Below are 13,364 nucleotides of genomic sequence, written 5' to 3'. Positions count from 1 at the left end.
AAAACTGACCTTCAAACTTTTCCCAGACTCACATTTAACCGAATTTTAACCAATTTTGGACCAAAATTTTTAAATCGAGTTTGGCATTGATCCCAGCAGTTTTTGGTGTTCTGATAACGAAAATCACTTCCATTTGTACCCCTGGTCTAAAGTTCACTCAATATGAGTCCTTAAGATGCACATTTCGTCTTCTCAAGCAAAGTCCAAAGTGCACAAACCATGTCAATTCGCTTCGCTCAGCCACACTACGCGCCCAGACTAAACGGCGCGTACCCCTAGTTTTAACGCTCGAAAACCGGGTGCACTTTTCTGACGTAATGTCCGCCATTAGCTGAGACTTAATAAGGGCTCGACCGCTGAGTCTACTTTGAGGCGGGGAATGGAAGACACTCCGGCGTGGCGGGCGTTGAGAAGCGGCAGCCTGGCCAAGGGCCCGCAGGCTGACTTCGAACAGTCGCTCTGTCTCTCTCGCACTCGCGGGGCGTGCCGTAGGGGTGCGAGAGAGACAGGGCGACGACGCGCCGCTCGGAATCGGCCTGGCTGGCGCTGGCTGGCGCTAGCTTGGCGGCGGCCAGGCCGGCCAGGCGCTGCTTGGCCATCGCAACAACAATGGGTCCCACGGCGGCGTGCCCGCCCCGCCCCGCCCCGCCCCGCCCCGCCACGCCCCGCCCCGCCCCGCCCCGCCCCGCCACGCCCCAGTCTAGTAGTGGTGGCCAGCGGCACTGGCCGCTCTGGCCAGTGGGACCCATGCCATGCCATGGCCGGCGCACTCACAGGCGGACGGGCAGACAGCGAGGCAGACAGGCAGACAGACCGGAGCAACACCAACGCACGGTGGTACGGCGGGCTTGCCTACCGGCCCCTGTAAGGCGCTAGGGTAGGCCGGCCCGCCGCCCCAACCTTAACTGGACTTGCCGAACAATTTCTAGTGCCACGGACACCTCCACCTCATGTGATTTCTCACTGAGGGAGCGGAGTGGAGGGACTTTAGGGTGCTTTAGGGCTTGTCGGAATGGTAAATCACAGCCGGTCACCGTTTGGAACGTGTTAAGGGCACACGGCTGGGCGGCGGTAGGGCCACGCGGCGCGGGTGCTGACCACTCACACACTCACACACACACACACCACACACACACACACACACACACACACATACACACACACACATACACACACACACACAATCGGGTCGTGACAGATAAAAATCTCACGAACACGAAAGGGGGTGGAGGGGGCTTATAAAATGAACAAGATCGCTTTTCTCTCCGGTGCAGCTTCTGTGCTGCGCGCTGGGCCGCGCGCTGTGCTGCAGGCGGCGAGCGAGAGGCGTGCACTGTCTCGAAACAGCCGCACACAAAGTTGAAAGGGGATTGGCTGCGCTGCCGGCCGCCGCCGCTGGCTGCGGGATTCGACCACAGGCCATGTTTGCGAGGGGCCGCCGCGTTTCGGATCTTTATTTTTCACAGTGTCGTCGTCCCGTGGACGACGACGGTGTCGCGGAATGCTTTTCTCGAAGCGGGCTGGCACCGCTGGCACGGACTGCGGACCTCCGGGCGCACGGACTGACTCCGAGAGTCGCCCCGTCTCTCTCGCGCCCGTATCCGCTCCGCCCCACGAGTGCGACAGAGACAGAGCGATGCACTCTCGGGGCCCTGCCTGCCCGCGGCCTGCCGACAGCAGGGCAGCGCGGCGGCGGCACGAGTGAGTGTGCCCTGGTCGCGCTCCTACACTGTGCGGAAAAGACATTTCCCTCTTCTCCTTCTTCTTCGCATTGTTTGCTTAACAGGGTAGGGGGTCCATACACCGCACAAGGCACGACGACCAAACATATTTGCAAACAATCCTGTCCTGCTCAAGCCGCCGCCCTGCGCTCTGCGAATTATGGGATATTGAAAAGCGTATCAACGCACACACACACACACACACACACACACACACACACACACAATAAAATGAGCGCGGTCTGCGAAATCACGACCTTTTTCCAGCAGAAGCCAGCCGCAGGCAGGTCCGGTCGCCCGGCGTTTTGAGCAATAGCTGTAAAGCCGTCTTGGCGCGGCGAGGCGCCGCACAGTGGGCCAGAAGACCGGTGGAGGCGTCCAAAACTCTAGACGCGTTTTGAGCTCCAGAGTCGCTAAAGAGGCCTTGAACCGAACGTGTGACCCCACCAATGGATTGCTTTCCGAACGAGGAATCCATTGGTGGGGTCACACGTTCGGTTCAAGTCCTGTTTAGCGGCTCTGGAGCTCAAAACGCGTCTTGAGTTTTGGCCGCCTTCACCGGTCCTCTGGCCCACTGTGCGCGGTGACTTCGTCCGCTGAATCGTCCCTGCAGTGTCCCTGCCGATTCTTTTTCCAGCGCGCTGCCTCGCTGCCACTCGTCTCGTCCTTGGCCACGGCATACATTGTAGCGCCGGAAGCCGGGCATACGTCACCGCCGTGGCGTCAAGGGGAAGCGAGATGGACTACGGCGGGCTGAGTCGGTGACACGTGGCGAAGCAGACCGAGAGTCGTTTTCATCGCTCTGTCTTCCTCGCACCCATGCGGGATGCCCCACGAGTGCGAGAGAGACAGAGCGACGAGAACGACTCTCGAAATCAGTCTGCACTGCGGCCCCCGGATCGAACAGAGGTCCACTGCACTCTACTTGCAGTGTCGTGATGCACTTACTGAACCAAAGTGCAGTATGCTTCGTCCTTCGCCGTCGGATTTCTTTCAATTTTTCTGTGCAATTTTACCTGGCTTAGTTTCCCTGGGTAATTTTCCTCAGCTATCCATGTGATTGTCATGATTTCCAAGTGGAGAAAATGTCACCTTCGGTTTTTGTTGTCAAAAGACAACAAGTCAACAGCATCTTAACGTTATGTTACGTAGCACGTAGTCGGTGGTATGTGTGAGTTTGCACCGAGCTGCTGAACCGCGAGGCGGAGCGCGATGTTTACGGAATGTGACCGGGTGCCGCCGGGTGCGCCAGGCGCGCTGTATTCCGAGAGTGGCTTTCGCCGCTCTGTCTCTCTCGCCCCCGCACGGGACGCCCCGTGAGTGCGAGAGGGACAGGGCGACTGCCGCACCAGCGCGGCCACACGGGGGAGTTTTATTGCCGGAGACTTTTTAACTCGGCCGGAGCACGGAAAACAAACGGACGCATGCGTGCGGCGGGCCGAGGCGGCCGAGGCCGAGGCACTGTGGCAGCAGACTGATTCCGAGTCGCTTTCGTCGCTCCGTCTCCCTCGCGCTCACGGGGCGTCCCGAGCAGGTGCGAGAGAGACAGCGCGACGCAAACGACTCTCGGAATCTCGTCTGCAGCACCCGCTGTCGTCCGGCCGGGGCGGGCCGGCGTCTCCGCGACCCCGGCACGGCCAAGGCACGGCACAGTGGGCCAGAAGACCGGTAGAGGCGGCCAAAACTCTAGACACGTTTTGAGCCCCAGAGTCGCTAAATGGGACTCGAACCGAACGTGTGACCCCACCAATGGATTGCTCTCCGAACGAGGAATCCATTGGTGGGATCACACGTTTGATTCGAGGCCTGTTCAGCGACTCTGGAGCTCAAAACGCGTCTAGGGTTTTGGCCGCTTCCGCCGATCTTCTGGCCCACTGTGCACGACCAAGACACGGCGGCATGACGCACTACCCCACGCAGGACGCCGGGCCGCAGGGGCGGCTCTCGGTTTCCTGGACATACATCAATGATACGCATCTGCCACGGCCGGCCCGGCCCGGCCACTGCGGTGGAGAGAGAGAGAGAGAGAGAGAGAGAGAGAGAGAGAGAGAGAGAGAGAGAGAGAGAGAGAGAGAGAGAGAGAGAGAGAGGGGGGGGGGGGAAGGGGTGGCCGCGGGTGGAGAGAGGTTAGGTCGCGCACGGTGCCATTTCACTCGCACCAATTATACTCTTTTACGCGTTTTCGCTGCGATCGTACCCCTTTCCTCCGGCAGCGCTCTAAATTGCGAGCCCGGCCCGGCAGGTGTCTTGGCGTTTGTCGTTCCGGTCCTCTCTCTCTCTCTCTCTCTCTCTCTCTCTCTCTCTCTCTCTCTCTCTCTCTCTCCGACATTTGTTTCGCTGCTTCGGCCGCCTCCTCGCACTAACCACACTTCTTTCACGCAGTGTGCCGGCACGTCGTCGTTCTTATCCGAAATGGATAATAATTATCAACGGCGCAAAGTACATACCTTTTTATTGCCGCAACTGCCGTATGGGGGGAAGTCCGAAAAAGTCTCCGGCTGCCGTCCATCCGCCGTGTGTGTGTGTGTGTGTGTGTGTGTTTAAATCGCGGAGGGCGTCAAGAAGTGCGCCGCCGTGAAAGTGTTTCGCTGTCCGTGCTCCCAGCGCACGCCATTCATCCAGTAGCGCTATGTGAGGGAGGCGAAGAAGAAGCAGGAGATGAAGAAGAAGAAGAAGAAGAAGAAGAAGAAGAAGAAGAAGAAGAAGAAGAAGAAGAAGAAGAAGAAGAAGAAGAAGAAGAAGAAGAAGAAGAAGAAGAAGAAGAAGAAGAAGAAGAAGAAGAAGAGAAGAAGAAGAAGAAGAAGAAGAAGAAGAAGAAGAAGAAGAAGAAGAAGAAGAAGAAGAAGAAGAAGAAGAAGAAGGAGGAGGAGGAAAATGAGCGGCGGGAATCTCATTACTGCATCGAGGAAAAATTCCACTTACTATACTTCTTTCCTGCCGTGGCCGCTGCTGCTGCTGCGGTGGGCGAAGAAGACGAGGCAGACGAGGTGGGGGCGGACGGCGGACTGGTCGACGGCGTGCCGGTGGAGGAACGTCCTCTGGGTGGCGGTGGCGGCGCCGCGCCCTAGGCGTGGCCGCGGACACGGCAGCCCATCTCGACGACGAGGACCATGACGAGGGGGGCGTGGTGCCCGATGGCGCCCCCCTCCCCCGAGCCCTTCGCACCGCCTAATAGCCGTCGTGCTCGCATCGCGATATGTCAGCTGTGTTTGTATTTCCGAACGCACAGCCAGAGCCAGGGCGCCCGCCAACACCGTCTCCCTCTCGCACCGCGCCTCGCGAGTCAGTGCGACAGAGACAGAGCGACGAAACGCGACCGGCCGTGCCTGCCAGGCGTGTCGGCTCGGGTTTATCAAGGGATTAGCATAGCCCGGCCTGCATGGCGCTTGGCGGGGGCGCGGGGGCCGCCCCCCGCCGTGCACCGGGACTGCTCACCTGGGCGTCGAAGAGCCTCCCGGACGGCGCCGCGCCCGGGAGCACGGACTGCTTGAGGGCCGGTGTCGACGGGATGTTTTACCCCCCGGCTGCCCTTACCCCCGGTACACTGTGCCTAGGCATGTTTTACCCCCCCGGTAAATTGTGCCTAGGCACATTGTACCCCCCACCCTCGAGGTCCCAGGTCTAAAAATCCGCTCTGTTGACAGCGGATCCGGTTTGGTTGGAGCGGATCCGCTGCGACTTTACGGGATCCACTGCGGCCGTAGTGGATCCTCTAAGTGCTTAGTGGATCCTCTATGGGGTCACAGCGGATCCGCTTGGGCCACACCGGATCCTCTACGATCCGCAGAGGAGAGGATCCGGTGAGTACAGGATCCATTAAGCCATACCGGATCCCTTAGAGCAATACCGGATCCACTGAGCGCTTACCGGATCCACTAACCTAAGCGGATCCACTGTGAGTTTTCCAAAATGAAGTGGCTACAAACTCCACAGTTTTAGGAATTTTGACCTCAAAATTTATACAGGGTATATTGAAGAGAATTCACTAGGGCCATTTGAATTTCATTGCAATCGAACAACTTGATATCGCTATCTTGTAAACCGCTGATGATAGCGAGAAACGGATTGCAGATTTGGATCGGACTCGGTTTCATTATGCAGGAGTTCACTTTTCAAAATTCAAATCCCTTTGGTAGTTTTCCAAATAAAGATTTCATGTTTGCTCAGAGGATCCACTAAGATCATAAAAGATCCGCTTAGGCCATCCGCTGTGGTGACCGCATCCGCTTTGGTGACACCGGATCCGCTGTGGTAACAACCGGATCCGCTGTGGTGACAGCGGATCCGCCGTGGTGACAACCGGATCCGCTGTAATGACAGTGGATCCGCTACTTAGGGGTAGAATTCGCGTCCGCTTAGAACGGGATCCGCTACCACTCACCGGATCCGCTTCGATACCGGATCCTGTATAAAAGCGGATCCGGTGTAGGGTAGCGGATCCCGTTCTAAGCGGACGCGAATTCTACCCCTAAGTAGCGGATTTTTAGACCTGGGGTCAGGGGGTACAATGTGCCTAGGCATGTTTTACCCCCCGGTAAAATGTGCCTAGGCACGTTTTACCCCCCCGGTAAAATGTGCCTAGGCATGTTTTACCCCCCACCCTCAAGGGTAGGGGTACAATGTGCCTAGGCATGTTTTACCCCCCCGGTAAAATGTGCCTAGGCACGTTTTACCCCCCACCCTCAAGGGTAGGGGTACAATGTGCCTAGGCATGTTTTACCCCCCCGGTAAAATGTGCCTAGGCACGTTTTACCCCCCACCCTCGAGGGTAGGGGGTACAATGTGCCTAGGCATGTTTTACCCCTCACCCTTTGCCACCGAGCTGTGTGACAGCCGAGACGAAACTTAAGTGCTGACCCGACCAATAAATGACTGTTAAACCCGTTGACATCAGCTCTGCGGCAAACAGGTGACGGATTCCGAGAGTCGTCGCTCTGTCTTTCCCCCACTAAGAGCGCCCAGACTGCGAGAGACGCGGAGCGCCCGAGGTAAAACGTGCCTAGGCACATTTTACCGGGGGGTAAAACATGCCTAGGCACACTGTACCCCCTACCCTCGAGAATGGGGGGTAAAACATGCCTAGGCACATTTTACCGGGGGGGGGGGTAAAACATGCCTAGGCACATTGTACCCCCTACCCTCGAGGGTGGGGGGTAAAACATGCCTAGGCACATTTTACCGGGGGGGTAAAACATGCCTAGGCACATTGTACCCCCTACCCTCAGGGGTGGGGGGTAAAACATGCCTAGGCAAATTTTACCGGGGGGGTAAAACATGCCTAGGTATGATGTACCGGGGGTAAAAAGCTCCAGGGGGGTATAACATACCGGTTACACCGGCAGGCCGATGCCGCACAGTGGCCCAGACAGAAGACCGGTGGATGCGGTCGAAACTCTGGACGCGTTTTGAGCTTCAGTCGCTAAATGGGACTCGAACCGACCGTGTGACCCCACATGGACTCCTCGTTCGGAGAGCAGCCAAGAGCAACCCATTGGTGGGGTCGCACGTTCGGTTCGAGTCCCGTTTAGCGACTCTGGAGCTCAAAACGCGTCCGGGATTTTGCCTGCCTCCACCAGTCTTCTGGCCCACTGTGCATCCCGGTGCGGCATAATTCGACATTCACTCGCACCGCGCCGCGACTTTCCAACCGCAATGTGGACATGTGGGACGCGCCCGCGACGCGCCGAACCGCAATCTGCGGCATTCGACGGCAAAGGCCGGCCAGTCGCCGAGGCAGCGAGGGGCGGCGAGGGGCATTCCGAACGGAATGGATGCAAATCATGAATGGACTCGCAGTGTGCATGTCAGTGTGCGTGTGTGGCTTTAGCATTATGGTATGTAATTGCAGGTCATATCGCGCAGAGATGGGACAGCGCAGTAAAGCAAACACAAGACCGCACACTCTTGCACACACACTCACACACACGGAAAAAACTTCGCAGACGTAACTCAAACACACCGACACACACACACACCGACACACACACACACACACACACACACCGACACACACACCGACACACACCGACACACACACACATACACACACACACACACACACACACAAACGCACTAGCACAAGCACGCCGTTGCACCTTGCACTTTCGTGGGGACGCTGGGAGTGACACAAAGGCGTAGGAGACAACGACCGGGCCGCGACCTGATGCAAGAGGGATCCCAAGCGAGCCGCGCGCACACAGACACACACAGACACACACAGACACACAGACGCACACACACACACACACACTGTAATTACGAGCGGCGGGAGGAAAAACTAACTGCCCGTGCTGGCCGTGCTGGCTGTGCTGCGGCTGTGCATGGGTGAACGTATGACCCCGGCGGCGCGCGGGACGGACGGTCGGCAAAACCGTGAACCGTGATGAGGAGGTATGAGCAGTACACCGTCAAGAGTTTCGGACGCGGGAAAATAACAGTGAAAAGCGTAACTTTAAACTTTCATTGTTTTCGGATGCGTTGCATGAAAGGTTGTTATTGTGGCTTCGTTCGTACGTTGGACACCACTTTTGCACAGTGGATTGGTGTAGTTAGGCTGCGATTTTGGTTGACACTTGATGACAAAGTTGATGCTCATTTTCCCAAGCATTTTCCTTACAAGAATGTCATCAAACTAGTTGACATTATCGGTTTCACACCCATGCAGTATAATATAGTATAATATAGAATGAGAATATCAACATAGAATGAAATAAAATTGTCATCACTTTCAAGACGCTTAAAACCTTACGAAGTATTTTGAGCATACATTGTAAAAACTTTACTTTGTTGTAAGAGGAAATAGTTTTAGAAGGAGAAATAGAAGTATTTTCTTTGTAAACATGTATGCTCAAGATACTTTGTTATGCTGCTTTCCTTTAAAGCCTAAAATGGTTTGTAAGGTTTTCTCAGTGAAGCGATGAAGGGATCGTCCGTGATTTTGCCATTGTAGAGTGACCACGCGTCCTAACTGAGCGGCAGCCAGACAGCTAGCTGTCCATTCCCGCATCGTTCCGGACGCTTTAGACCGTTTTTTTCGGCCCCGCAACGCGGCACGCCGCGGAGCCGCGGTCCTCGTGGCGCGCCCGTCACGGCACCTGTCATCCGCCACCCATCCGCTCCAAAAATAGCACTCGCTGTTCAAACGGCGCCAAAACAGAGGCCATCTCGGCGCGGCGCTCGACGGGCCGCGTCCCGTTCGCTTTCAAACCGGCGTGGGGCGTCGCGGCGCGCGGCGGGGCGGGGCCGACCAATGGCAGCGCAGCGCGGCGCAGCGCGGCGCAGCGGCAGGGCCGACGCCAGCGACGCCCCAGTGGGGCCGTGGCGGGGCGGCGAAACAAAATGGAAGGCAGCGCTGGTGCGCGCGCCGCCCGCTAGAGGTCGCGGGGCTCGCCTCCACAGGCCGTCCGCGGTAAGACCGTGCCGTCCGCCGCGGCCAAGGGGGCCAAGGCGGCAGCGCGCCGCGCGGAGCAGCGCACAGCGGCGAGCTGTTGTGTTGGAGCTAAGCAGCGTGTTCCGGACACTCTGGGCCCGCAGGGTGCTCTCGTCGCACTGCACCCTTATCGTCCGCCTGCCCGACGCAGTGGATCTGCCAGAAGACCGGCGCCGGCGGCCAAAACTCTAGACGCGTTTCGAGCTCCAGAGTCGGTAAACAGGACTCGAACCGAGCGTGTGACCCCACCAATGGATTCCTCGCTCGGAGAGCAATCCATTGGTGGGGTCACACGCTCGGTTCGAGTCCCATTCGGTGACTCTGGAACTCAAAACGCGTCCGGGATTTTGACCGCCACCTGGCAAATCCACTGCGCGCGCGCCGCGCCGCTCTTACGCCCTGGCGATACCCCGCGGCGCAGAGACTCTGGGGGGTGGCTGGCGGGGCTGGCGGGGCGGAGGGCCGGGCGGCGGTGGGGTGGACGTCGCTACTTGGCTTTCAATTCCACGTCATGAAGTACTGCGGGCACGTCGCTACACTGCGCGCGACGTGTCTCTCCGCATTACGTCCGCATTCATGCAAAACTTTTTCGAGAAGACCCTCATAGATTTACGTCGCAAGTCCTTCTACCCCAACTCTCATTTTCTGCTACTTATTTTTCTACAGTCGAGAAACGAGTCATTGTCGTTGCACGATTCTTATAGAAAATTTTCTTTTGAAATGACCGTTGGAACAGATTTAAAGAACAGAAGTGAAATCACTTCAATGGTCTCACGATGCCCGTTGTGTGCACTGGACAATAGTTGTCTAAAGGACCTCCACTTCCCAGTACTTTAAGTCATAAGTCCTCCGCTAGGGAATTCTACTTAAATTCGTCCCATTGCATAAAGAATTCGTAATGTTACTTGATTTCAAACCCACAGTTGCAAACCGCCAAACATCCAGTTAATGTATTTTTGAGAGTGTGAACGCGCCAGAAGCTACATTCAGATCCAGGCACCGAATTCCAGAACGAATCCTCCTCTCTGCACAGTCGCACGAGGCAGGGCTTTAGTGCTGCGGCTCCCTGGAGGTGCCTCGCTCTGCCGGCGCCGGCCGCAAACTGTGATCGGCAAGGAGCCCTTCCCTGCACTGGCTGTCTGGCAGTGGCGCGGCAGTGGCGTGGCAAAGGCCGCACACTCACCGGCCTCGCTCCGCCCCTCCCCCTCCTCCCCCGCCACGCCACGCCCCTCCGTGCCCAGTCAGCTGTACCGACGTACAGCCAGTGGCACGGCACGGCACGCCGAGGCACGCCGCGGACGCGTGACGCCAACCTGTAGTTGTGGCGCGCCAACTCCTCATTTTACACGCGCCCTAGCGTGCGGATTCTGATCACTCTGTCTCTCTCGCACTCGTGGGGCGCTCCGCCAGGGAGCGAGAGAGACGGCGACGCCTGCTGCCGCGAGGCTGTCGAGCGCCTGCGAATGAGCGAGTAGGCAACCCGGCGGACTCGTGTGTCGGCCGGGCGCCCAAAACGCGTCTGTTCGTCGACAATTTTGGGAGGAACTGCACTGGAGCAGAGTTCACGGGTTCACGGCGACACACTAGGCCAGTTTCACTGAACACGAGAAGAAATTCCAACTTCAGTGCACTCGTCGGCCCCCGAGACCTTGACCCCTGTCAGAGAGTGGCGCCGGGCCTTTGTGCAAAGCCCCCCCCCCTCCCTCCCTCCCTCTCTCTCTCTCTTTCTCTCTCTCTCTCTCTCTCTCTCTCTCTCTCTCTCTCTCTCTCTCTCGCTCGCCCCCACGTCTGGTTCGCCCCGTGTACGTGCGAGAGAGACAGAGCGACAGAGCCCTCTGGCCCTTTGGCCCCACGGCATATGATTGAGCCTCAACTTGATTCACCTCCAGAGCGACAAATTCCAATCACTCTGCCACCCCTCCAATCATGGCCACCCCTTCCCTTCCCCCTCCCACCCCCTCAGGTTGGCAGCGGCCCACACTTGAGTTGAGGAACTCCGTTGAGTTTTGGACTCGTCGATGCATATTCATGAGGTGGGACTGTCGAGGGGTGCGAAGGAGAGAGGGGAGCAAGGGCAGAAGGGAGAGTCGCGCGAGGAGAGAGAGAGAGAGAGAGAGAGAGAGAGAGAGAGAGAGAGAGAGAGAGAGAGAGAGAGAGAGAGAGAGAGAGAGAGAGAGGCGGAGACAGCGTCTCATCCTGCTTGTGTGAACAGGACCGCAAAGGTGGAGAGAGCACCAGGCCGCGGGGGAGGCGAGGGGGGGGGGGAGGGGGGCTGAGGGGGTTGCTACCTCCTGGGGGATAAGAGGGCTTCGCTTCGTGGGGCCGCCGAGCGTGCTGGCATGATGCTGGCCTGGTTTGTTTCCCGCCACATATCTGAGTCCGAAAAGTTGGGCGCCTCCACAGCACTGCCACAGCACTGCCACAGCACTGCCACAGCACTGCGCCATCTTGCGGCCGTCATCGCCGCAGCCAGATACGTACTTGCGGCCGCGAGCACGGCACTTGGCACAGTTTGGGGGCCGGCGGGGAATTCGCGGCACCGCAAATGGATGTCGCACACAACAACAACAACAAGACCAGGGGGCAGCAGTGCGGGAAGTCTCCCGTTTTGTTGTTGTTTTTTTCGGAGAGTCTCCGCTGGTCTCCGCGGCGTTCCCATGGCGGCCGCACCCGATTGGTGGTTACGGCCAAAGAGGCCCACTTAGACACCATTAGGTGTCATCTGTTTTCTCACGACGCCGCGCTGTTGGCCGGACAGACGGACGACAGACAGACAGACAGACAGACCGGATGGGCACGATGACGCTGCTTACGGTCTGGAGCATGGCTGGAGCCCCTCAAGCGGAGCTGCACTGGAGTTGCCTACCCCCCCTTACAGAAAAATACAGTACGCTTTTAGTCCCCAAACAGTACGCTTTTGGTACGCGTGGACTAGGTCGCTTTTAGTCCCCTCCGACGAGGAGACTAGTCCGCTTCCTGGCCCAAATGTACCAAAAACCGCCCTCAAAGCGTCCTAGTCCGCGCCGGACCGGTACGCTTTTAGTTCGCTTTCGGTGACGGGAGGACTAGTACGCTTTTAGTCCCCGTCCGATTCCGAGAGTCAAAAGAGAGGGCCGACACTGGGGGAGGGGCTGGCATTTTCTTTTGAGGGCGTCGGTGCTGATGGTAGTCGAACCCCTGGCCTTCGGTGATGTGGACTCCTCTGGATCCTCGGTGTCGACGTCGCTGCCCACTGCGCTAACCTGAAACACGAGGACTGGGCCCGCAGGCGAGCCTCTTCACTGGCTCAGCGCGGCTCGGCGCCCAGCGCTCCGCTCGCTCTCAGTCTTCGCTCTCTGGAGGGCGCCAGAATAAAGATAGAGAGATGCGGTTTTCGACGCGGATATCATGATTAGATACTTCGTCACAAGCGCACAAGAGTGCTACGGGAAAATTGTTTTAATTTGACCCCGAGTTAAAGGTTTGACCCGAAGAAAACTACACGAGCTGAAAATTGCATATCGGCACTGTGTCATTGTTTTGTTACCAAAGCTGAATCTATTTAGTGACTATATTGGCGACGTGGCATTAGTATCTTACTGGCAGATTGTTATCAGGCAGCATTTAAAACTGTCGGATTACTTTTACCATGATTTTAAACTACGGTAGAGACATAGGCTACGTAGTTCAAAGGGGCCCCAATATGCCCCTTGGCAAACTCTTCGCACAGGGTACCGTAGGGCAAGAAGAATGTGCGGCCTCTAAGACGACGGCAGTGCGTGTGGCCCATCGGAGGCGCACTGGGTCGCTAAAGGTTCGCGTTCGTGAGGACTGGGTCGCTTTTGGTCACCGGCAGAGCGCACCAGTACGCTAATAGTACCCGTCCAGGGCGGACTGGGGCGTGATGAGGCCGCGTTTCGCGTACTCCGAGCGAACTAGTCCGCTCTGCCGGTGACTAAAAGCGACCTAGTCCCTTCGCACGCGAACCTTTAGCGAACTAGTACGCCTCCGACGGGCCAACGACGCGTCCTATTCACGCCCCAGTCCCGGCAAAGCGCACCCTTCGCGAACCAGTCCTCCTTGTTTCGATGACCAAAAGCGTACTAGTCTCACTGCGCGCGCACCAAAAGCGACCTAGTCGACAGGGGAGCGACCTAAAAGCGTCCCGAAAACGACCCAAAAGCGTACTGAATTTTTCTGTACGGGCCCTGGGGTGGGGGAGGCGGAGGTGACGG

The sequence above is a fragment of the Thrips palmi genome, unplaced genomic scaffold (assembly GCF_012932325.1).
Source record: "Thrips palmi isolate BJ-2018 unplaced genomic scaffold, TpBJ-2018v1 HiC_scaffold_1, whole genome shotgun sequence".
In the NCBI taxonomy this organism is placed as follows: domain Eukaryota; kingdom Metazoa; phylum Arthropoda; class Insecta; order Thysanoptera; family Thripidae; genus Thrips; species Thrips palmi.
The sequence above is the reverse complement of the archived record's forward strand: the minus strand, read 5'-3'. Positions refer to the sequence as shown.